A 24,152-nucleotide genomic window follows, 5' to 3' on the forward strand; every position below is an offset into this window, starting at 1 on the left:
CATCATGGCATAGAATTACAGAAATCTTAACAAGGAAAAGATCTTCTATCTAAAGAAAATTGTTTAAAAATCAGAGGATGAAACAGTCTCTAGAAGATTCTCATCGTGTCAAAGTATTCAGAAAACATTAAAAAAAAGAAAGAAAAAAACACACAAGGTAACGATATAAAAGTACCTTGGCTTTGATTGTCCATGATACTGCTCTTATTCTTATACTATATGTATTGTTTTTGTTTTGCTTATTTATTTAGGTGTTTACCTTGGAGTTTTTTAAATGTAGGTAAGAAGTCTAAGCAATCTCTCTTTAAATGTTAATGTTTAAATGTTGCAAGAATAATTTGAAAATAGGTAAATAGTTTAGTGCCAAAATATCCCATAGTTGCAGTCACATGTCAGATCAAATTGTGTGTTCTAATCTATGACTACATATGGCAACATAATTACAATAACAGTATCAGCAACATCAATTTATTTAGTATCTCCTCCATGCCAGCTATAGTGTTTTTCATATAGTATCCCTAATTGTCACAACCTGTTTTCTACCTCACCTCTTCCATCTTCCAATTTTTATCTTGCTTCTAATCTCTTCCTTCTACCTCTTCTCTAAATTTACTTTACTTCTTTATTTTCTGCATTTGTTTTTGCCCTCATCATCTTCATGTGGCTATTATGGCAAACAGTTTTCTGATATGGAAACAAAGGCTTATCACTCAAAGAAGTGAAACAACTTGTCTAGAATCATGCACATTGTACATGGAAAGGTGACTTCCAACCAAGGTCTCTCTGATTACAAAATCTATAATTATAAGAATGCTTTTAAAGGATCATGCACTTCATGTTATTCTCTGCACTTTTAGCATACTTTAGGTATTCATGCGATACGCTTCTCTTCCTAACAGATACATACCCACAACCCCCCTCCTTTAATTGGTTTGTTCAAGATTTTCCCAAGTCTGTTTAGAGTACTTTCATTGCCCAAGTTGGACTAGGTGAAAAGATCCTCTCCAGGGATAGAAGACAAATCCATGTAGCCTAGAAAAAAACTGAGCTAATCCCAAAGGTATACATGGCAACTTCCATTTACAGAAGTCCTGGATAAGGTGGTGGGCCTGAGATTCACCATGATCAAACCAGAGTATGAATGACTAATAAAGGAACTCTTTAAATTGTATGAAACTTTTCACCAATATGATATATACATGTATATATGTATACATATACATATATGTTTTTTATCTAATATCTCATGACCATAAAACTATAAAATATGTCTTACTTTTTGTTGAAAAGCTTTCCTAATTTGGGGTGTAGATTTTATACATTTCTAGATGAGTAATTTATATTCTAATTTAGTGTTCTGTTCAAAGTAAGTAATTTTTGAACCCCTATGAAAGCTACTTAGAAGCAAAATCCCCCCCGATATACAAGCATGTGCCCTCCAGCCTGCTTCTCTGCAATGGCTGTGAGCTCTGAGAAGCTACAAGAAATATTAGAAAGTATTTAAGACATAGATATGACTCAACTGCCCATAAATGGATTGGGCTGGCCCAAGCATCAGATTCACATTCTTTGAAGCAGTTGATAGCAAGAATTTCAGCTGACAACAACAACAACAACAAAAAAAAAAAAACAGAAGAAAGAGAAAAAAATTAAATAACTTCTTTGCAATAACATTCAAATGCAGTAAGCAGTTTGGATCTAGGAAGGAGTGCCAAGAGTATACATGCTTGGCAAAGATTTCATTTGTTCTTTCCCAAATGGTGTTTCTGGACTGACATTGAGAGCTGCACCCCATCTAATACAAAACACTACTAAAGAAAGGCTGGTAGCTCATAAGTGTGCCAATACAAAGAATTGACACAGAAGTGGAGATGAGTGTACAACGTTGGCTGAAACCAGTTAAACAAAATACATGTAGAATATCCTATTATTTCGTGCAATTCCACTAAACACACCCAAATGACAAGACAAGGAAATAAGAGCCTTTTCGGTTCTAAAAATCTAATTTCACCTCCTAAATGATCAGACTTTTAGGGAGGTATATAAGACAATAAGCATCAGAGTAAGTGGTTCCCAAATTTGCATATAGGACACTTTGATCCATCACCATAAACAACATGCTTTGTTAAGCAAAGCAAATTTGGTTTGATTAATTTTCTCTCTCCCTGTTTCTGTAGCACCTTTTCATTTTTTTCCTAATAAAAATAATTTAGAACAAGAAACACTGGTTCATTGAAGCTAGTTTACATAATTAATGCCAGAACTCCAAAGTACAAATAAACTGGACAGAGGTTGTCAACAGCTGCATCATTCAGTCAAAGGGTTTCCATCCTCTCTCTCGTGGTCCTTCTGTATTCATGAAGGCAGCCTACCTGCATTTAACCCATGTCTGTTAAGTTCCCCTTGTGGACCCCAGAATACATAATAATGAAAGACTAATTTCTGTAACACTATGGCAGGAATAGAGGCTTGGTCATTACTATATTCTATAAGAGGGAAAGATTTAGCATCTGAAAAATAAGATTCCATTGTTAGATTCTACACTCAACTGTCCAGCTCTTCTCCCTGGGTGGCCTCAGACAAGCCCTATACTCCACGTCTTCCTCATTTAGAAAACCAGCTACTCCCTATTTCCCAGGGATTTTGTGAAACTAAGATTAACATGCTTTTGAAACCAGGAAGATATTTATGGGTGAATGAACCCAACAAATGTTCTGTTATAAATTTGAAACACATATTGAGCATATTCCTCCTTTTTATATGAAGAAATATAAGGATTATTTAAGGTATGAATAAAACTTTTTTTTTCAAGAATTTCAGAAGTCTGGGGTCACGAAAGTCATGTAAACAATAAGATTTATGACTGACTTCTTAACAGAAACAATGGAAGCCAGAAGACAGTGGAATGAATTATATGAAGTGTGAAGAGAAAACTGCAAGCCTGGATTTATATATGCAGAAAATATCCTATAAAAGTGAAGGCAAAATAAATACATTTCCAGACAACCAAAAACAGAGACTTTATCACCGGAAGCCTTGTACTAAGAGAAGTACTACAGAGAGTTGTTAAGCAGAAGGAAAATAACCCCTGGCAGAAATGCAGAAAAAAGTGAGAAGGAGAGAGGAGCAATGGAAGTTGTAGATATGTGCATAAGTAAAATTTTATTAATATTACTATATAAAACAATAATAACTTGTGATATCAGTTCATTAAAATGGATAAAAAACAAACTGGTTGTACAATTTTGCATTTCCATCAGCAATGAATGAGAGTTCCAATTCCTGCACACCTCTCATAAGAAATTGCTTCTGTAATTTTTATTTTTTTTAATTTTAGCCATTAAAGTACTGTAAAACAGTATCTCATTGTGATTTTAATTCATGTTTTTCTAACAACTAATAATATTGAGTATCTTATGTATTTTCTTTGAAATGTATGTTCAAAATGTTTTCCCATTTTTAAATTGAATTGCTCATTTTCTTATTATTGACTGATAAGAGAGCTTTATGTATTCTGGGCACAAGATCCTTATCAGATATGTACTATGCAAGAGAAATGAGAACGTATTTCTATACAAAGACCTCTGCAGAATGTTTATAGCAGCTTTATTCATAATGACCCAAAATTTTAAACAGTGTCCATTAAACAGTGAATGGATAAACAAGTTGTAGTAGCTCCACATAATGGAATACTCCTCAGTCATTAAAAAGGAATTAACTATTGATACATGCAACAATATGTATGAATCTCAAAAGCATTACACCATGTGAAAAAAGCCATACACAAAGTATAACTTGCGTAATTGTATGATTCTGTCCAGGTGACCTTCTGGAAAACAAAAAACTATTAAAAACAAAAATTATATCGGTAGTCATGTGGGGCTAGGGTAAGAATATTTATTATAAGGAAGCACAAAGAAATACTCAATAGCATAATAAAAGAAAACCATAATACAAAACATGGGAGTAAAAAGTGTTCTAGGAAGTGGTAAAAATATGAATTTATATTATCTATAATTAATATAAATATACAATTTATGTTAAATAGTAATAAATCATGGATATATTGATATAATGCAAAGTCTCCGATAACCACAAAATAATGCTGAGTGAAATTAAATACCCACATAAAAGAAGGAATAGACCTTGTTCATGAATTGGAAGACTCAATATTGTAAGATATAAATTCTCTCCAAATTATCTATAGTCAGTACAATTCCAATCATAATAATTCTTAGCAGGTTTTTTTGTGTGGAACTTGACATACTGATTCTAAAATGGATATGGAAATGCAAAATACCAAAAATAGCCAAAGAAATTCTGAAGAAGAACAAAGTTGGAAGACTTACACCACCAGATATTATGTAGATCATAGACTAAATGTGAAAGTAAAACAATAAAGTTTATGAAAACTGAAAGAAGAATATCTTTATTCCCTTGAGGTGAGAACAAAAAGCTCAAACAATGGGGTTAAATGTTGGTAAATTGGATTTTATTAAAATTAAGAACTTGCATCACCAAAAGATAACATTAAGATGGGAAAAAGGAAGACATTGAGTTAAAGATATTTTCAGTACATTTACAGGAGAAGGACTTCTTCATAATATACAAAAACACTTACCAATCAATAAGGAAAAGAGAGACAATACAATTTCTAAAATGGGTAATAGACTTAACATATATTTCATAAGAGAGAATATCCAAATGACCAATATTCATATAAAGGTTTCCTAGGCATCATTGATCAGAGAAGTGCAAATTAAAGCCACAGTAGGGTATTATTGCATACCCACCAGTAAAACTAACTTTATCCAGTGTTAGTGATAGTGTGGAGCAAGAGGAACCCTTATACACTGCAGGAGGAACTGTAAATTTCAAAATTTCAATCACTTTCCAAAACTCTTGTGCGTATTTACTAAAGTTGAATATGTGCATACTCCCTGGTCTAAAAATTCCATTCCTAGGTATATACTCAACAGAAATGAGTACTGTGTCTAACAAAACACATGTACAAGAATGTCAATAGTCAAAAATTGGAAACAACTCAGGCATTCATCAGCACTGGAATGGATAATTTGGGGTGTATTGATACAATAGAATAGCAATGAAAAAGTGTGAACTACTGATACATGCAACATCATAAATGAATCTCTCAAATACGATAGGAAGCCAAATACAAGAGTATTACTGTATGTTTCCACGTCTGTGAAGTTCAAAGTGAAGCAAAACTAATCTATGTGGGTGGATGGATGTCACATAGTGATCACCTTTCTTAAGTTAATGGCTGGTGTGGGGCATGAGGAAAACTCACAAAAACGGTAATGCTTTTTATCTTGATAATGGGTATTGTTTTCAGGGGAAGGCCTACTTTGTTGAAATTTATGAAGATGTACAATTAAGATGTGTACTCTTTTCTGTATGTATCTTATATTTCAATAATAATAAGTTTACGAGAAAAATCAACACTATGGGTTTCTGGAAGATAAACTAAAGTACTATGAAGAATGACTATTGGTCAAACTAGCTTCCTAAAGGGACACAATTAGGGTTCCAAATATGATATTCATCAAAGCAACATTTTTGTAAGATACATTCTTTTCCCTACATAAGTACTTGTGTGTGGCAACCTCATAAATGGTGTGTGCTCATGTGCTGAGGGACTTTAATTAGTATTATTTCACACAGTATTATATCACAAAGGGATTAAAACTTTTGAAGAGATGTTTATTTCATCAGGGAAATCTCCACCTGTAGAATAAAGGTTTACTGGTAGTTCCTGATGCCTACCCCACAGATTTTCATGTGTATTGCTTTTTCTCTCCACACAATCCTCCCTGTCTAGTTTACTAGAATTCCTATGCAGGAAGGAAGGACAAGTGACAGAGACAGTCACCCCTTCTACAATTCAGTTAATCCTCCTTCTTTTCTGCTCTCAACCCATTTCTTGGAGGTTACACAGATCCAGGGAATTGAAAGTTTGTGTACAGATATTAACCACCTACAATTTTCCTTTGATGTGTGTCTAGACTACCTATCATCACATAACACTATTGAAAATGCCAAAGGATTTTCATTTTGACTTAGCAGAAGCTTCACATTATTGGTCACTTTTCTTTATCTACTGGATTCAGTCATCTTTCAGGTAAGCAATTCATCTCAAAATATTTTATCAAAATCCACCAGTCAAAATCTTGCTTAATATATAGTTCATTCCAAAGCCAAAGGGAGATCCAAGCTTCATAATTTCTAAAGTTTATCATTACTTCCAACTGTACAGAACTTATACCTTGCTTTTACTTTGTAAAAGAAAAACCACAGGCTTCTTCTGCCTGTTGCATATTTACCAAAATATACAATCATAAACATACTCACAAACACACAAAACTTGTGGTAAATGGGCTAATACACATCATTGCCTGACATTCTTGAAGTGTTTCAACCAGGAAAAATAAAAAATATATAGATGTTACTGGGCATATCATAGAGTTACAGAGCTGAGAAAGACAAGAAAAGATTTGAATACTTTATGTACTGAATGAATCAACTCCATCAAGAGAACAGGAAACAGTTCAGGCTCACCCACCAACCATCTCTGATGTAAGGAGCTCCTACTTTAGCAAATATTAATTAAGTACCTACCACCTATCCTGAGTGGACTGGGAAACAAACATGGTAAAGAGTTCTTTATAAATATGGCATAAATAATGGAATCCACTTGAATGGAGAATGTAAACATGTATATTTCAACAATTTCCAAAGCCCAAGTATAAACTTGTAACAGATAAAACATAAGACCTGCAGGTATATTTGGGCTCTAAACTAATTGCCTGGATAGCTAATTCCTGGATTGTCATATATTATAACTTCTTCATGGAGATTCCGTGACTACAGATGAGCCCACTTTATCAGCTGTAGTAGTTGCAGACAGCTGCCAGACTTAATAGATCAGATAGATAAAATTCAGACACATTGTCTCATCACTAGGCCTCCTCTTTTACCCCTGGTCTGCATAAATTAATCTGGAGCTCCTGAAGGGATCTTCTGGAAACAAGATGTTCTCACTTCCACTGAGCTAGTAGTGTTGCTCTACACTGCCTCTTAACCCAGGATTCCTTGTTACAGTCATTACAGGTTTCAGATAGATAAGCCCCAAAATCCAATTTCTGAGTGTTTCTTGACACCAAGTCACCTAACATATACATCACATCTATGTACCCTTGTGGGTGTACAAACTAGAAGAACTGACTGAATACTGGTAAAGGGACAGAAGAAACAAAACAGCAACAACAAATAGAATAAGAGGCTAAGACATAGGACAGCTACTATTTTTGTTCATTCATTTTGTTTTAATTTGGTTAGTTGGTTTTTATATTTGTTGGCCATTCTCTTTAACTTTTTGGTGTTTGGCCATTCCTAAGATTGTCTTTGCATCTCACTTCCAAAACTACCACTTTACAGATCCAGAAGGGGCATCTAATACCAAACAAAGAGGCAATGTCTCAAAGCCAGCTCCCTACAGTGAGCCTCTAGATGCTCTAGTCAAGTGATTCATACATCCGGACCCAGGACAGAACAAAAAGTGAAGGTTAAGCTATGAGTCACCCCACAGTGGTTCACACCTGTTTCCGTGGTTTACAAAGTCAACTCTTAAAGAGACTGTTGCAATCTTTAAAGAATCCAAATGCATACTTTATGAGAATTCGCTAAAAACTACAATTAGAAAAAAGTTTGACTGAGGAAGGACTTGTAGAGATCATTCGGGTCAGAGGTTCCTAACCCTCTTTGGGATCACAGAGTCTTTGAAAATTCATGGAAAACTATGGACTCTTTTTCCTCCAAACTGCATTTAAGATCTTGCATAGAACTTGAAGGAATTTTTAAAATCTATATATATTATGAATCTCACCCATGAATTCGCTCAAAGTCCATGGGCTCTGCATTTAAAAATCCCTGATTTAATCCGAGCCAGAATAGGTCTAGGTTAAATAGTTCACCTAAAGTGAGTAAGGAGAGCAGGACAGGGGCTAGAACATGAGGACCTTGGCTCATACTCTACTACCTACACCACTGCTATAAAGAAAGATCTAAATTTTAAAAAATATGGTTATTCTGGGCAGGTTGGACTTTCTCCAAGCATATATTGATTAGGAAGTTTCAGTAAGGAGAAATTGTCATGAATATAAATTAAAAAGTGTCAGATTTTCTAGTTGGGCTCTAAACTAATTGCCTTTATTTTTCCTTTCTGGACCAGATTTTAAACCAGGTGATCAGGTGATTAGAAACATAAATTCTGAGGAATAGGCATTATGTTGGTGTTTTCCTTCCAGTGTATCCAGGGTGATACACAGGGGAATAGTGTCCCAAATTTTGAGGCCACAATTAGTTATTCCAAAATCTGTAATATAAACAGATAGTAAGAGCCTATTTTATTTGTCATTTCAAACAGTTAAACCACTATATATTCCTTGTACCTTTAAGCATCATGCCCTTTCTATTTCTAACAAGATTTTGGAGATGCTCACTCCCAGAATTGTTGGAAATATCTGTCATTGAAATCCTACAATGAAGTAGCAACCAGTTAGTTCTCATGGAACTGTCCTTATATGGGGTCTATGAGACACCCTGTCCTGGTGCTGCTTCCCCTCACTGTTCTTACAGAAATTGGTCATGTTAGCAAGAGCAGCCTGGCAATGAGATCACAATACCTGTGTTTAAAGTGGTTCTGATTCTTCCTAACTGTGTAATTCTAAGGAAGTCATTTAACCTCTCTAAACTTTGTTGTCCTGAAGGGTAAAGCAGGAATAATAATCAAACTGGTTTACAAGGTTGCTGATGTCAAAAGGTGATCAGGTGTATAAAACTATTAGCCAGTGCCTGGAACACAGTAAGACTGGGTTCACATTAGCTAGTGTTTTTATTAACTTCGCAGGTTAATGTACAGACCCAGGAAGAAGAAGGGACAGAATGGGAGAGGTAACAAATGCCTGAAATTGAAGAATACATTGTAAAGCAGCTTGGCTTGACCTTGATTAAAAATACAGAAACAACTGAAGCTCCTCTAACCCTAAACTTCTAACCTAATTACTTTCAAACAGAATGCATGAAAATGTTTCTACCAAAGGGGCTTAATTCAGTACAGTATCAAAAGGACCTCATTAAAAAGATTCCATGATACAGTGTACCCTAAGGGTAGTAATAAGGCAAGATTCTAGTGTTGTTGTACCCCTGGGGTAATGTTTCTTGTCTGCTGTGGGAGGTGATTCCTCTTGGGACAAGCCTGTGGACACAGAGCTCAGCTGCTCATCAGCTTCCAGCTTCTGACAAGAAAGAGGCTGAAATTTGTGACTGAAGAACCCATGTGTTATAAGCAGAGAGGGTGGGAGGTTTCTCTAAGAGATTTTGGTTTTCTTCAGTGGTAGTTGTTTTTGGTTTTCATATACTTTGTATCTCATTTGTTTATAAGACAGTCTAATTAGAGCTTAGTCTTTGTTTTTTTTAAACTATAATGAAGGCTTGATAAGCACCTATTCTCCTCCTATTTAAAAAAATAAGGGTAAATCAAGAACAATAATTCTCCCACGTGGCCTTTTGCTGCTTACCTTCATGTTAGAAGTCTACAGTGGCTGAGCTTCAATGTCTAAAACCTGGTTGACTCCCTAGAAATGTCTGGAGGCAGACTCCACTTCTGGCTTCTCCGTGCTCCAATGGTCTTCCAGATGATGAAGGAGACTCTCTGCAGACTGGGCCACAAAATTCCACTCCAAAAATAAACAAAAACATCTTGCTTCCTACCTTGAGGTTGAGGCTCAAGTTGCTTCAAACAGCCTGTTTACATAACAACCCAGAGTGTGGCCTGAACTTCGATCACTGCCCCGATAGGAGCCTCAGCATGTTCTGTGTCCAAGCTGTTTGGTTTCAAGTACAGGGTAATGTCCCAAATGGAAAAGCTCACTGTGTCCCTGCAACCACAGCAAAGAAGCTGGGCCTGTTTTTCCAGGAGCTGCCACCCTGAAATCCCCATCCAACAGCCTCCAACTTCCCAGCACTGCTGGAGGAAAGCACCCACCAGATCAACAGATGGAAGACTCAGTAAACAACTCTCATCAGTTTTTGTCAACCTTCCTTCCACCTACCTCTTAGCTTACAAATATATTTTAAGATGTCCCTGTCCTTAAAAAGTTATTAAATTTTAGAACTTTAAAACTTTACCTAAGTTCAAACCCCATGAGCCACTCCTACATGTTTTTCCCCCTTCTTCACCTCTTAAAAGAGTAGTCATCTATCTGCAAAGAAATATACTCTGAACCTTAAGAAAGTGTCAATATTCAACTATTTTTCACTTTCAAAATCTTTCATATGATTCAAGTTGATACCACCATCTGTTAACAGTGTTTATTATGGAAGGAATAATAGAGGAATGGAGGGATCTTGAGTAGTTATTATTTCCTACTTTATACTCTTCTACATTTTCCAAATTTCTTCAACCACCCTACATTAGTTTTAAAATCATAATTTAAAAAAAATCAAAATCTCTACCTCTAACTTCCTCAAGGCACATTGATTCCACAGCCCCTTGACAACTGCTGTTTGCACTTGTCCCTCTTGCTTCTCTCACTGAGGACAACAAAGTCACCCAGTGACTTAATTCAGCCAATGCCACAGATGAACCTGAAGTGACATTTGACATTTTCTCATTTCTACAATCCTTCCTCCATATATCATTGGATGTCCTGATTCTCCAGCCTCTGTCCAATCCATCTCAGTCTGCTTCTCCAGTTCAATCCCTGGACAGATATTTACTGAGTATTACTATATGCCACTCACAAAAGGCTAGCAAAATTATAGTGAACACATCACAGCTTTTACCTCTGTCCATCCCTAAATGTTGGTGTTCTCCAAGGTTCTGTCCACTTTCTTGTTTTTCATTCATTCCTTGAACCATCTATTCACTTGCTTGATTTCATTCTCTTCCTCCACCTTTATGCTGATGACTCACAAAGCCCCCACTTCTCCTCACCATATCTCTTCAGCTGAATATTCCAATGCACCTTAAATGTAATGCATTCTGAATCAAATTCAGCTGCCACTGTTCTTCCTCCACCATTTCCTAGGTAGGTCTTGGCCTCCCTACTCATGCAGACATGCATGCTAGAGTTAGCTTTCAAATCTCCCTGTTTTCAACAAGCTCTCTCCAAGAGCAGAAGCTGGGGCCAGTATTTGAGCACAAAGTTTATTTACAAGATGACCCTAGGAGGCAGGAGTGAGAGAGTAGAGTGTGAAGCAGGGAAGGAGAAGGAACAAATAAAATGGAGTGTTACTGAGGGGGTTCTTATTGTGGACAATTGGAGTGCAATTCCACAAAATTGCACTCCACAATTCCATGGTTCTGAGGAATTGTGTGAAATAAGTTTCCAGACGTTCCCACTGAAGTTTGAGAGGCTACAGCATTTTAACAAATTCTCATTTTCCAGTGGTTAAGGGTTGCTGGGAGTGGAACCTGGCTTGGGTGTTCCCTGCACTTCCAGTGTACATAGGAACCATCTACCACAGATGTAGTTGAAATCAGAAGTAAGGCAAGGAGATATTGTAAGAGGCATGTATACACCTGCTACCCTCCCTTTGTCCCCAAATCCAGTTTCTTACTCCTAATAATTCAGCCACAAAAATGTTGTAATTTGTCTCTGTCTCTCCATCACCACTTAGTTCAGACTCTCACATCTTATCAACACAATTAGAGTCATCTGATGGCTATCTTTACCATCTGTCTCTCCTCGAGACTGCTACCAAATGTATCTAAGAACATTTCTGATCATATATATTCCTTATTTAGAAATCCAAGGTAACCCCCATTGCCTAAAGGTCAAATTCCTATAAAAATGGAACCCAAATTTCTTTTGATGGCATAGTCAACCCTTCACATTCTGATTCCAGAATTCTTGTTTCCGGTTCAGCTTTTATAATTCAGCCACCTTATCCCCCAAGCTACATTTTCTCACTCCTTCTCAAATTTGTCAGGCTTCATAATTTTAGCATACTACTCCATAATGCTTAGAAGGCCCTGTGCTTTATGAAATGCTACAAGTTTGAATGACATAAATTTAAAATGTTGAAATAATATTTTAATATTTAATGGGATAGAGTTCAACTATTTTTAAATGTCCTTGGGTGGAACTCATTATTACCCTTTCATAGCAGATAAATAAGCATTTCCCTACTTTGACTTATACAAGGTTACAAAGTTTGACTAAGCAAATGAGGAATAGAAAAACAGATGAAAGATTATAAGTGACTTCACAGAACTGAGAAAATCACAATCTAATTGCCTGCAAAAAAAGGGATAGCAGAGAGAAATGAGGCCATTTGCCCCTGCTGAACCCTAAGAGGTTTGGTGACATGGAAGTCTGGGTTCAGATTCAGGTCCAGACACAGGATGTATGGGTTATTTGTTTATAGAAAGTTGGAAATTTCTCAAATACCTGATCCCCATTTTTTTTTTTTTTTTTGCTGTACGCGGGTCTCTCACTGTTGTGTCCTCTCCTGTTGCAGAGCACAGGCTCTGGACGCGCAAGCTCAGCTGCCATAGCTTACGGGCCTAGCCACTTCGTGGCATGTGGGATCTTCCCAGACCGGGGCACGAACCTGTGTCCCCTGCATCGGCAGGCGGACTCTCAACCACTGCGCCACCAGGGAAGCCCTGATCCCCTTCTTCATTCAAGGCAACCTACATCTCCTAGAGGAACAATGTGTGATGTTCTGAATAAACAGAAGCCTGAGAGGAAAAAGGGAAAGAGGAGCTAGGCTTGAAAATAATGGCATGAAAACAAATGTCTCCATGCTGAGCTGTGTGTCCCTTCACCCCCTTCTTCTCCTCTGCTTATAGAACACCAGCAGCCAAGGGTTTACACCAGCAACACTACTCCCAGTTTCAGGACAGAAGACTGAAATTCTTATTTGGAAAAGCTGAACAGCTGCCAGGAAAAATACTTTGCATAGAGGTAACTGGGGATCCCCTGATGGAAAAGCTAGCTCATTGATTACCTTAAAGGATTTCATAAGCCAACAATTCTGCCTCCACTCCTCACCTACAAAGCTACCAATCAGCTTGTTAGAGCTTCACTTAAACATGAGTAGACATTCAAGGATCACCAGAAACTTGAGAAAATCTTCTAACGTGAGAAATTCTAAAAAATAAACTGAAAACAAAACAAAACAAAACAGAAATGTTTCAGGATATAGAAGAAAGTTACCTCCCTAAAAAGCCATCCTGAATATCTTCAGAGGGATAGGAAAATATCATATAAATGAAAGAAGAATAGGATGTTATAAGAAAGGAATGATCACAAACAAGAAAGATATCTTGATTTATTAATGATAATTGAAAAATACAATAAAAGAACATTGTAACAAGGAAATATCCCAGAAAGCATTTTTTAAATCAAAGATATAAGAAGAAAATAGAGAGTATATAAGAAAATAAGAAGATCAGTCTAGAACCTTGCTACTCAAGTTGTGGTCCACAGACCAGAAGTATTGACATCTCTTGGTACCTTGTCAGATATAAAGATTCTCAGGCTCCATTCCAGATCTATTAAGTTGGAATCTGCATTTTAATAAGATCCCCAGGTGATTTGGGTGCACACTAAATTTGGAGAAATTTATCTAGGCGATCCAATGTATTAGTTAAGATGGTTTTGGTTTCAAGTACGAGAAAACCATTTCAAAGCGGCTTTAAATATAAGGATAGTTTTTATCTAAGAGGTAGACGAGAAACAGGGTGGGCTCCAGTTTTAATTCACTGAGCGTTTTTTTCCCCATCCTTAAGGTCCCAGTTTTTCTCACCCTCTTAATTCTGCAGTCCAGAGCTCCATCATGATCCTATGTCTGGTTCCTCTGATGCCATAAGTTGACTACAAGCAGCAACGAAAACAAAATATTTATTTGTTCATAGCAAGCCATAGGGAGAGCCTGTTTTATCTCTCCCAGAACACTTTAGAAGCCTCTCTTCATTTATTATTATCACAAACTAGCCTAGACAGCTCATCCCTGAAATATTGACTTGTAAGGAAGGTAAATTGACTATGATTGGTTGAGATTGATTTTATGGAATGAAATAAATATTTGAATAACTCTCAATATTCACTACATTCAATTTCAGATCAATAGTAGTTCCGGGGGAAGCGGGTGGGAGAGGGGGGGGAAAAACAAAGAGAAGAGATTTTATCAAATAAATAATATGAGAAAATTTCCTAGAACCTGAGAGCATGTGCCTACATGCAAAAAGGGATGACTGAGTAGCCAGCAAAATAAGTGATAAAAAGACCCTTTTGAAGAACTCTTATGAAGTTTCAGAATACCATAAATAATGGGAATATCCTAAAAGCTTCAGGGAGAAAAATATAGATCTCATTCCAAAAAAATAGGAGTCAGAATGGCATTGGATCTCTCAACAGTTCAATACATATTAGAAGACACTGGAGTAATACTTTCAAAATTCGAAGGAAAATTCATAGTGAAACAACATAATGATTTATTTAAATGATATGATTAACACACAGGTTTAATCACATGAGTAGTTGCTATTCTATCATTCAAACTCAAACAAGAATGCAGATAAAGATATTTTGCAGCATTCAAGATTTCATATTTTTTCCCCATACACCTTTTTAAGAAAGATAACAAGAAGTGTTCTTCACAAAAATATAGTGATAAATTAAGAAAGAGAGAAAATTATTGCTGGGTAATAACTGTTGTTGGGGCATTTGAGAAGAATAGCTATAGGTGCTTTTATATAACTAAGAAAATGAAAAAGGAGTAAGAGAGATCACTATTAAGTCCATGAAGAAAAGTTTTACATGAAAGAAAAGATCTAATGTACAACATGGTGCCTATAGTTAACAATATTGTACTGTCTACTTGAAAGTTGCTGAGAGAGTAGATCTTAAAAGTCCTCAGCACACACACACACACACACAAATGGTAAATATGTGAGGTGATAGATGTGTTAACTGACATTATTGTGAGAATCATTTCACAATATATGCATATATCAAATCATTGCATTATACATATTAAACTTATACAATGTTACATCTCATTTATATCTCAATAAAGCTGGGGAAATAAAGAATATATATATATATATATATATATATATATATATATATATATATATATATATATATATATATATATCCTTAACACTTTGATGAACATTATGGTCCATAAAAAATACAGGAAATGTAAACACCATAAATGTATTACCTCAGCAGTAAATAATAACATAGTAAATAATTGATTCAACAAATTTAAACCAACCGTTATATAACTATACTAGAAGGATCCCGACCAGTGAAATGGAGATGATGGTATTGCAGAGAAAAATTCTCAACTTCCAAAACAGGTAGTCAAGAGCCTGTAAGAGTATGTAATTTTAAAATATGGCATTAGAAACCATCAATGAAATGAAAAGGCAACCTATGGAATGGGAGAAAATATTTGCAAATCATATGTCTCATAAGGGGTTAATATCCAAAATATATAAAATATATATAAAATATATATATAAAATATATAAAGAACTCATACAACTCAATAGCAAAAAAGCCAAACAATCCAATTTAAAAATGGGAAGAAGAACTGAATAGACATTTTTCCAAAGAAGACATACAAACGACCAACAGGTACATGAAAAGGTGCTCAACATCACTAATCATCAGGGAATGCAGATCAAAATCACAGTGAGATATCCCCTCACACCTGTTAGAATAGCTGTCATCAAAAAGACAAGAGATAACAAATGTGGGCAGGGATGTGTAGAAAAGGAAACCCTAGTGCACTGTAAGCAGAAACGTAAACTGGTGCAGCCATTATGAAAAACAGTATGGAGGTTCCTCATAAAAGTAAAACTAGAGCTACCATATGATCCAGCGATTCCACTTGTGGATATATAGCTAAAGGAAACAAATTCACTATCTTGATGGGAAATCTGCACCCCCGTGTTCATTGCAGCAGTATTACAATAGTCAAGACATGGAAACAACCTAAGTGTCCATCAACAGATGGATAAAGAAGTTATGAGATATAAATATATAATGGAATATTATTCAGCCTTTATAAAAAAGAAAGATATCCTGCCATTTTCAACAACATATGTGGATTTTTTTGTTTTTTTTCAGTACGCGGGCCTCTCACTGTTGTGGCCTCTCCTGTTGCAGAGCACAGGCTCTGGACGCACAGGCTCAGCAGCCATGGCTCACAGGCCCAACATGTATGGATTTTGAGGTCATTATACTAAGTGAGGTGAGTCAGACAAAGAAAGACAATTATTGTATGATCTCACTTATATGTGGAACCTAAATAAACCAAAATTAGAGAAATAGAGAACAAATCTGTAATTACCAGAGGTGAAGATGGGGGATGGAGGAAAAGGGTGAAAGTGGTTAAAGGTGCAAACTTTTAAGTATTAAGAAAGTTCTGGTACATAATGTATAGCCTGTGACTATAGTTAATGATACCTTATTGTATGATATATGTGAGAGTTGCATAGAGTAGATCTTAAAAGCTTTCATCAAAGAAAAAAATATATAACTACATGAGGTGATGGATGTTAACTAAATTTACTGTGATAATTATTTCCCAATATAAACATATATAATATCATTATGTTGTACCCCTTAAACTAATACAATGTTATATGTCAATTATATTTCAATAAAACTAGAAAAATATAAATAAATATATAGTAAAACACAACATTAAATAGCAGACAAAATAGTAGAAAATGTAGCAAAAGGCTTTCTCTGTGGACTAGGTTTGAAGTAAGGGGTAGACCTGATGTTTTCAAAATCAGACTTTCAGAATTCAGGTATTATTTTACTATTAACATAACTTCTACTTAGACCAAAGTATTTAGAACCAGATTAATCAGATGATTTTACTATTGTTAAAAAAAAATTTATAGGTCTAAAGTCAGCAAGCTTCCTACTTAGTCACCAAAAAATACTCTGGCTGCCAGAACCCACTTATATTGTCTTTTAGCAACCAACTCTATAAGCTACTACCTTGGACAGTGCCGGTAGGCAGAAATGTGCTCTTTTTTGTGTTACTGACATAGATGGAGGTCAAGAAGAAAGAATAAAAGAGAAATGCTATGTTGACTCATTCAACAAATATTTATTTTGAACTCTGAGGATAAACCATAAAACATAATGCAAGATCCCTGATTTCAAGAAATTCAATTTCGGAACTTATAGTCAATTTTGGAACTCATATTCAGTTTCAGAACTTATATTCAATTTTGGAACTCATTCAATTTCAAATTTAGTTATATAGTGAATAGTAGACTACTAAAATATACAACACCGTAAATAAATCTCAGAGATATTATGTTGAGTGGAAAATGCCAGACACAAATGTACTAAATGATTCTTTTTACATTAAGTTCAAAACTAGGCTAAACCAATCTATTATAAAGGAAGTCAGAATTTAAGTTACCCTTGGACAGAGGTGTATTAATGGACACAGTGCATATTTCTTTCCCTCTTTTAGCTTCATTAACACCTAGATGCAAAATATCTGGAGTGAGCAATAAGATATAATCAATAAGACCAAAATGTACAATGTTGGCAAGGGTAACTCGTAGGTCACAGGAATTCTCAAACTCTTTTCCCTCTCAATAGGCATTTGAATGAGAACCCTCTCATTATACAAGAGATTGTGGGGTAGGGTCACACCCAGAGAATATAAGCTTGAGTTATTGGTACTTCCTTGAATGGAAGCTATAACTCAACTTCCTTCTCATAAGTTATCATAACACATTAGCAAGTCAGATACTTGGTTGACGGTGTTCAGAGAAACACTGTACAATCTACCCTCATCTTTCCAATTGTATAATGAAAAGGTGACTTTTTAAAAAGTGATTTAATACATGGCTTTTTCTTTGATAGCAGCAACAAAGGAAACTCTAGTAAGTCTGTAGTTTCATTAAGTCACTGAAACTGAACTGCTATTTTTGTTGCTTAAACAATATTGCAGGGCAAAAGGGCATGTAAAAAATGCCCAAAACCTGCCTCTGGTCCTCTTTCCCCAAATTCAAATTAGAGCCAACCCAATTCCACTATCACCATACTGTCCAGATATCTTCTTGCATCTAACCAATTCCCTCCTGCTCTACATATTCCAAAATATATTTTTTTTAATGATAGAGAATTTTTTTTCTTAAGTTCAAAAAACTGTTCTTATTTTGGCCTCAAATTTCTGAGCAATCCAAGAGGTGAAGTAATTCACTCAGCAGGGTTTTTAGCCAATACTCTAGAAAGTGACCTGGACTCACCTCCGTTATCCCAGATGAGGTTTAAATAACACCATATACGTATTCATATGACTTGGGCTTCCTTATAGTATGGTGGCCTCAGAGTAGCAGGACTTCAAGAGAGTGTTCCCAACAACCAAAATGGAAGTTTTATGGCCTTTTGTGATCTGACATTAGAAGTAACATATCATTACTTCTGTAGTACCCCTTTGGTCAAAGAAGTCACAAGCCCACCCAAATTCAAGGGGAGGGGAAATAGATTCTATCCTTTAATGAGACAAAGGTCAAAGAATTTGCAAATTTAACACTGCTGCATGGAGGAAAGACAAAATGCCTCATGGACTATATTTGGGATGTATAGTTCATTCACAATAGATATCCTATCTCTTTACCTCCAAGTCTGAGATTATCATACCCTCAGGGTCAATGATCATCCTACTTCTATCATTGAGACTCTTTACCTGTGCAGCTGAAACATTAAAGAAAGAAGAACAGAAGAGATCTTTAAGTGATGCTGTTATATATCTACTGGGAATGATATTTTAGTGGTAGAAAAAAAGACCTGAATCCCCAAAAAGACATATCCCCAAACATTCAGGTGAAACCTGAAGTACTCATCTTAAAAACTTAAATTCTTAAATTTAAACTCCCTCCATCCACTTACCTCCCTGCCCAGAAAGGTGGTGGTCTCTCTTTCTTAATTTAGTATGAATTAATAATTAACTGAGCCATGCAAAAAGGCATGATAAAAGACTAAGGAAGGGTCGGTGCTTTGTGACCACCTAGAGGGATGGGATAGGGAGGGTGGGAGGGAGACGCAAGAGGGAGGAGATACGGGGGTGTATGTATATGTATAGCTGATTCACTTTGTTATAAAGCAGAAACTAACACACCATCATAAAGCAATTATACTCCAATAAAGATGTTAAAAAAAAAAAAGACTAAAGCAAGTCATCCCTGGTGGCACAGTGGTTAAGAATCTGCCTGCCAATGCAGGGGACACGGGTTCGAGAAGATCCCACATGCTACAGAGCAAATAATCCCAGGTGCCACAACTACTGAGCTGTGCTATAGTGTCCGCGAGCCACAACTACTTAGCCCACATGCCTAGAGCCTGTGCTCCACAACAAGAGCAGCCACCACAATGAGAAGCACGTGCACGGTAAGGAAGAGTAGCCCCAGCTCACCGCAACTAGAGAAAGCCCACGTTCAACAGCGAAGACCCAATGCAGCCAAAAATAAATTAATTAATTAAAAAAAAAGACGAGGGCAATAGGGTCCCCTGCCTAAAGTGGGGTCCAGAGCAGAGAGAACAAGAAACCCTATACTTTCTTCTCAGTTTTGTCCATGGTAGTTCTGAGAAAAGAAATAAGGCAATGACGCAGGATAATATAACATAGGTTTCAGTGGTTTGCTCCATACCATTTCCAGTGATTTGAGGTGGCTTGTCATAACCTAAATTTAAAAATAAGCTTCTGCTAAGAATTAAATTTCCTCTTAGTATAGAAGGCTCTGGAGACTTTTTTTGTATTGGGCTTTTCTGAATTATGAAAGTTGGGTTAAAGACATATAATTCTAAAACATGGCTCAAAAAATGCTTTTTTCCCCAAACATGGAATTCAAAGGGGAAAATTGGCTTTAAAATAAAATTTCCTTTGCCTGGTTCCTTCTTTAGAAAGACCCAGAAGCATGAGACTAAGTAGAGAGAGGAGGTCCAAGGGGAGGTCAGAAACACTGCTGTCCTAAAGCTACTGCCCAAGTACAAGATGGAATTCCATAAACATTAAGAGTTGAATTCTTTTCTCCAAGGCTGTCAAGTTTCCTAACACTGAAATAATACCATATAATGGTCACATGCCTGTGATTTGGGACCGTGTATTCATGGATAATGTGAAGAGTGAAAGGAAAAAGGGTAACAGGGAAATTTTCCTCCTTTTCTCTTCCTATCTTCCTTTACATCAACAGAACAAAAAAGGAAAGAGGAAAGGCACAAGAAGAAAAATACAAAACAACTTTGCAGACAGCATCTGCCTTTTGGAAGTTTCCAGACCCAAGATGTTGAAGAAGTTGTATTTCTCCATTGCTTAAAATTTTCTCAGTCTAAAGACCAATTTTCAGAGTGGCTCAGCAGGACTCCCAAAGTTAGTTTGCATAAAATGTCTCTTAGTGGAATCAGCTGCTAAGGTCTAGCTGCTTATTCAGTTCCAAATACCTGAACGTCCTAAATCAGCTGTCACCAATGGCCACTGGGTGCTTGACAATCTCAAAATCCATTGGCCAAATTCCCTGTAGATTGATTCCAACAAACAGTCCCCACCTAAGAATCATGAACTGTATATAAGCCAGGATTTAATCAAAGAAATAGAAGCACTGGAGACAGGTAATAAGGGATTTATTACAGGGATTCATCATTACCACAATGGTGGGAGTTAAACATCCTACAGGAGGCTGTGCCTTCTGTGTTTAGTGTGGAGGCCTAAAGTCAGCAGTCAGAAGGGGAACATGTATATCAAGTGGGGAAAAAAGGACAACTGGAACCTTCAAGGATGAGCTGGAATCCTCGAGGACAGATTAGAATTGATGCTGTTCTCTCACCTCTTCGAGTCTACCACCTTCGATGAAGGAGTATCCTGCAGGAGGAGATGATATTATTTACCATGGAGCTAGATTCTCACCTGGCCCAAGAGGCAGAGCAGCTGAAGGAGGATCCAGCAGGAGCAACAGGAGCTGCGGGACTAGCTATCAGGATGAGTCTGCGGAAAATGATGGCATGTGTGTGACAGCACTTCCTTGTGCCATATGTGGACTTTCCAAGTATAAAAAGAATATGGCTGTTGCTTCACTCCCACCTTCTAAACTTTCACAAAATGTATTGTGGCCTATTTTATCCCAGAACTATACAAGGAAGAGAAATCTGGGCAATGTAGTTCCAGCCAAGCTAAGATGACACAATACAAATCACCCTAACTTGATTGGTTTGCTAGCACCCCCTTGTCACCCACCCAGCTGGCTTCACTTGACTGTCTTTGCCATATGACAGGCAAAAGAGAGAGGAAAAGAACAGAGGAAGGAAGTAAGAAAGAGGATACAAGGTGCACTAATCATGATGAACAAAGTAAGAGGAAGAGCCTTTTGACATCTTGTGGCACAAAGAAGTGATTGGTGATGGAATAACCATAACTAGTTAATTGCCCAGGATTGGAACAAACTTCAGTACACTGGAACATCTTAACTAAAACGCTGCTGTGTTACCAACCAATCTCCACTTTCCAATCCACTATCACAATGCCTATTAAACTAAGGTATTCCATTGGGAAATAGAGGGTCTAGAGATCCTAGTTACCTGTCTTAGCATATCTACCAAAACTGAAGTCATTATAATGTCATCCAAAGCCACATACCAAGGTGAGTATATGATAAGTATTTTACCCTGGTTTGAGGAGAACTTTCAAAACCATTAAACTGAAAAATAAAACCTTCTGTAATATTTTAAGTATTTGATCTCATTTTCAAGTATAGAAACCAGCTGTATCTACTCCAGTCTCCCATGTCCACCACTCCCATAATGGATCCCACACTTCAAGCCTTCCTGTATTCCCTGGGGATCTGAGCCAAGTCCCCAGGAAACCCAAAAGATAATAGGGAAAAAGCAAAAAAACATCAATGATTGAACTTAAGCTGTATACACCAGCCCCTTGATCCTCATTAGCCTGGGTCCAATTACTCCCAGGACATGGGTCACAGCTTATATTCATATGTCCATGACTCTGTGACTCATGCTCTTGTTGAACTTTTAAGCAGGAAATCTCTATTGGTGGTAAATTACAACTGAGTGCCTTTCACTTTATTACCTCATGACAAAAATAGGCAGAAGAAAAGCACTGCTTTTCACATTTACTGGGTATGGTGGGAAAATGGAATTAAAGAAAATGTGAAGGAAAACAATGTGGAGTTCTCTCCTCCAAAAGAAATATGGCTTCCCACAAAAACTAGTAAAATCTGCACACAATGTGTGATTTAGCTCTCAAGGTATGTGCAATTCTGTGGAAAGAGTGTCAGAGAACAAGAGCTGGTCTAAAAATGTGTGACAAAAGGGTTTGAGAACACCCCAAACTCTTAGGAAGATAGATGGACTGGGAGTAATTTTAAGGATACAGGTCTAAGACAGCATTGTAACATAGTTGAGAGAAACTAATCAATTATATTGTCTCATATGGAGGTTTGGAGAAAGGTCATGGAAGTATAAGTAAGTAAGTCTTAGACCACATGAAAGAAAAATAGTCCAAAGCTGTCAGGGTCCATGAGGAAGGCCCAGAGGATGGTGGATGACACTGGCTTTGTACACATTAGCACTGTTATCTTCTACAATGATTGAAAACAGTGGTTCTAAAAGTGTGACCCCAGACGAGCAGCATCAGCATCATCTAGGGAATTGTTAGAAATGCAACTTCTTATACACACACACACACACACACACACACACACACACGAGAATGAACCACTGATATAGAGTTTGTGGATTTACCTCGGCAGAAACACTGCTGGATGAAGTGAATTTTGGTTCTGTTTCCATGGTCTCCAAAACTCAGGTAGCTTCCCAGGTAGCTAGTGTGCTTTCAGGGAGTGGGTACCCTAAAACAGATGATACCTCCAGGCTCTGAGATGGGGTGGGCAGAACCCCAAGGATGACCCCTGAGAGGAGCAGTTGGTTGTTCGGAGCCTCTGACTCTCTGGCTCAAATTGCCTCCCCTCACAGAGAGGGTAGAGGTCTGTCTTTAGCTGCGATGGGGGCACTTCCAGCCTGGTTGGGTGGCCCATTTGCTGGACAGCATGACTGGCTATTTCTACAGAGGCAAAACTTGGACCCAGAAATACCTGGCTTGAATCTTGGGCTCCCAGTTTTTGAGGCAAGTTCCTGACAATCAAGATTCTGTTGTGTTTGTACATTGGACTTTAGTAGATTCCACACATAATTGAGAAAGGAGGTCGCAGGCCAATGGCCCAGAGATGAACGGACCCGATTGTCGGGCTGCCTGACGCCAGCAGTGACTGGTTTAAAGTATTGCAAGAAGAATAATTCAGGACCTTCACCACCTTGATCCTTGTCACTTACCCTGGACTGCAAGCTCCACCTGTGAGACCCCCTCTAATTCCCCAGGACGGGGGGTGGGGGGCACAGTTCTGAGGCACTAACCTGCTGGGTCTTCCCTTCTGCCTGGTGGAAAAATAAAGCCATCTCTCTCTTCCTCCAAAAAAAAAAAAAAAAAACCCTGTAGGGTGTTTTTGACCTGAGCCAGCACTCCAGTCTAAAAATCTGATGCTAACAAGCCCCACTTTCTGGCCTTAAGTACTAGCAAAATGGAGAATGTGATACTCTTTTGAAGCAGAATCCCTATGTATCAAACAGAATAAAAGAAGGACTGCTCTAGTGGTAGCTGGAGTGAAGAGCAAGGACTCCCTGTGTCTCCTCTTCACAGCTTCTGGAATGAACTCCCCACAGGTCTCAAATTTCAAGGTCATTATTGGAAAACCAAGTATTAGAGAAAGGAGTATCTCTGAGTGAGGCTTCCCAGAGCAAATAGGATTTGGGTTGGACCTGGAAGCGTGGAAGATACAGATCAGCAGAGAGGAACATTGGGAGCTTGAATGAAGGAAGGAATGGGGAGGAGGGTCTCCAGAGGAATTAGGGACTAAACCTGTTCTAAGTGGAGGGCAACCACTGTGCAGTGACCAGAAATAGAACTGAAGGATTTTCAACTCAAGATGGCAGAGATCAGATTTGATTCAGTAATCAAGGGGAACCAATACAAATGTCTGAGTGGACAGGTGAGTTGGCAGGCAG

This window comes from Tursiops truncatus, chromosome 15 (assembly GCF_011762595.2).
Source record: "Tursiops truncatus isolate mTurTru1 chromosome 15, mTurTru1.mat.Y, whole genome shotgun sequence".
Classification (NCBI taxonomy): Eukaryota; Metazoa; Chordata; class Mammalia; order Artiodactyla; family Delphinidae; genus Tursiops; species Tursiops truncatus.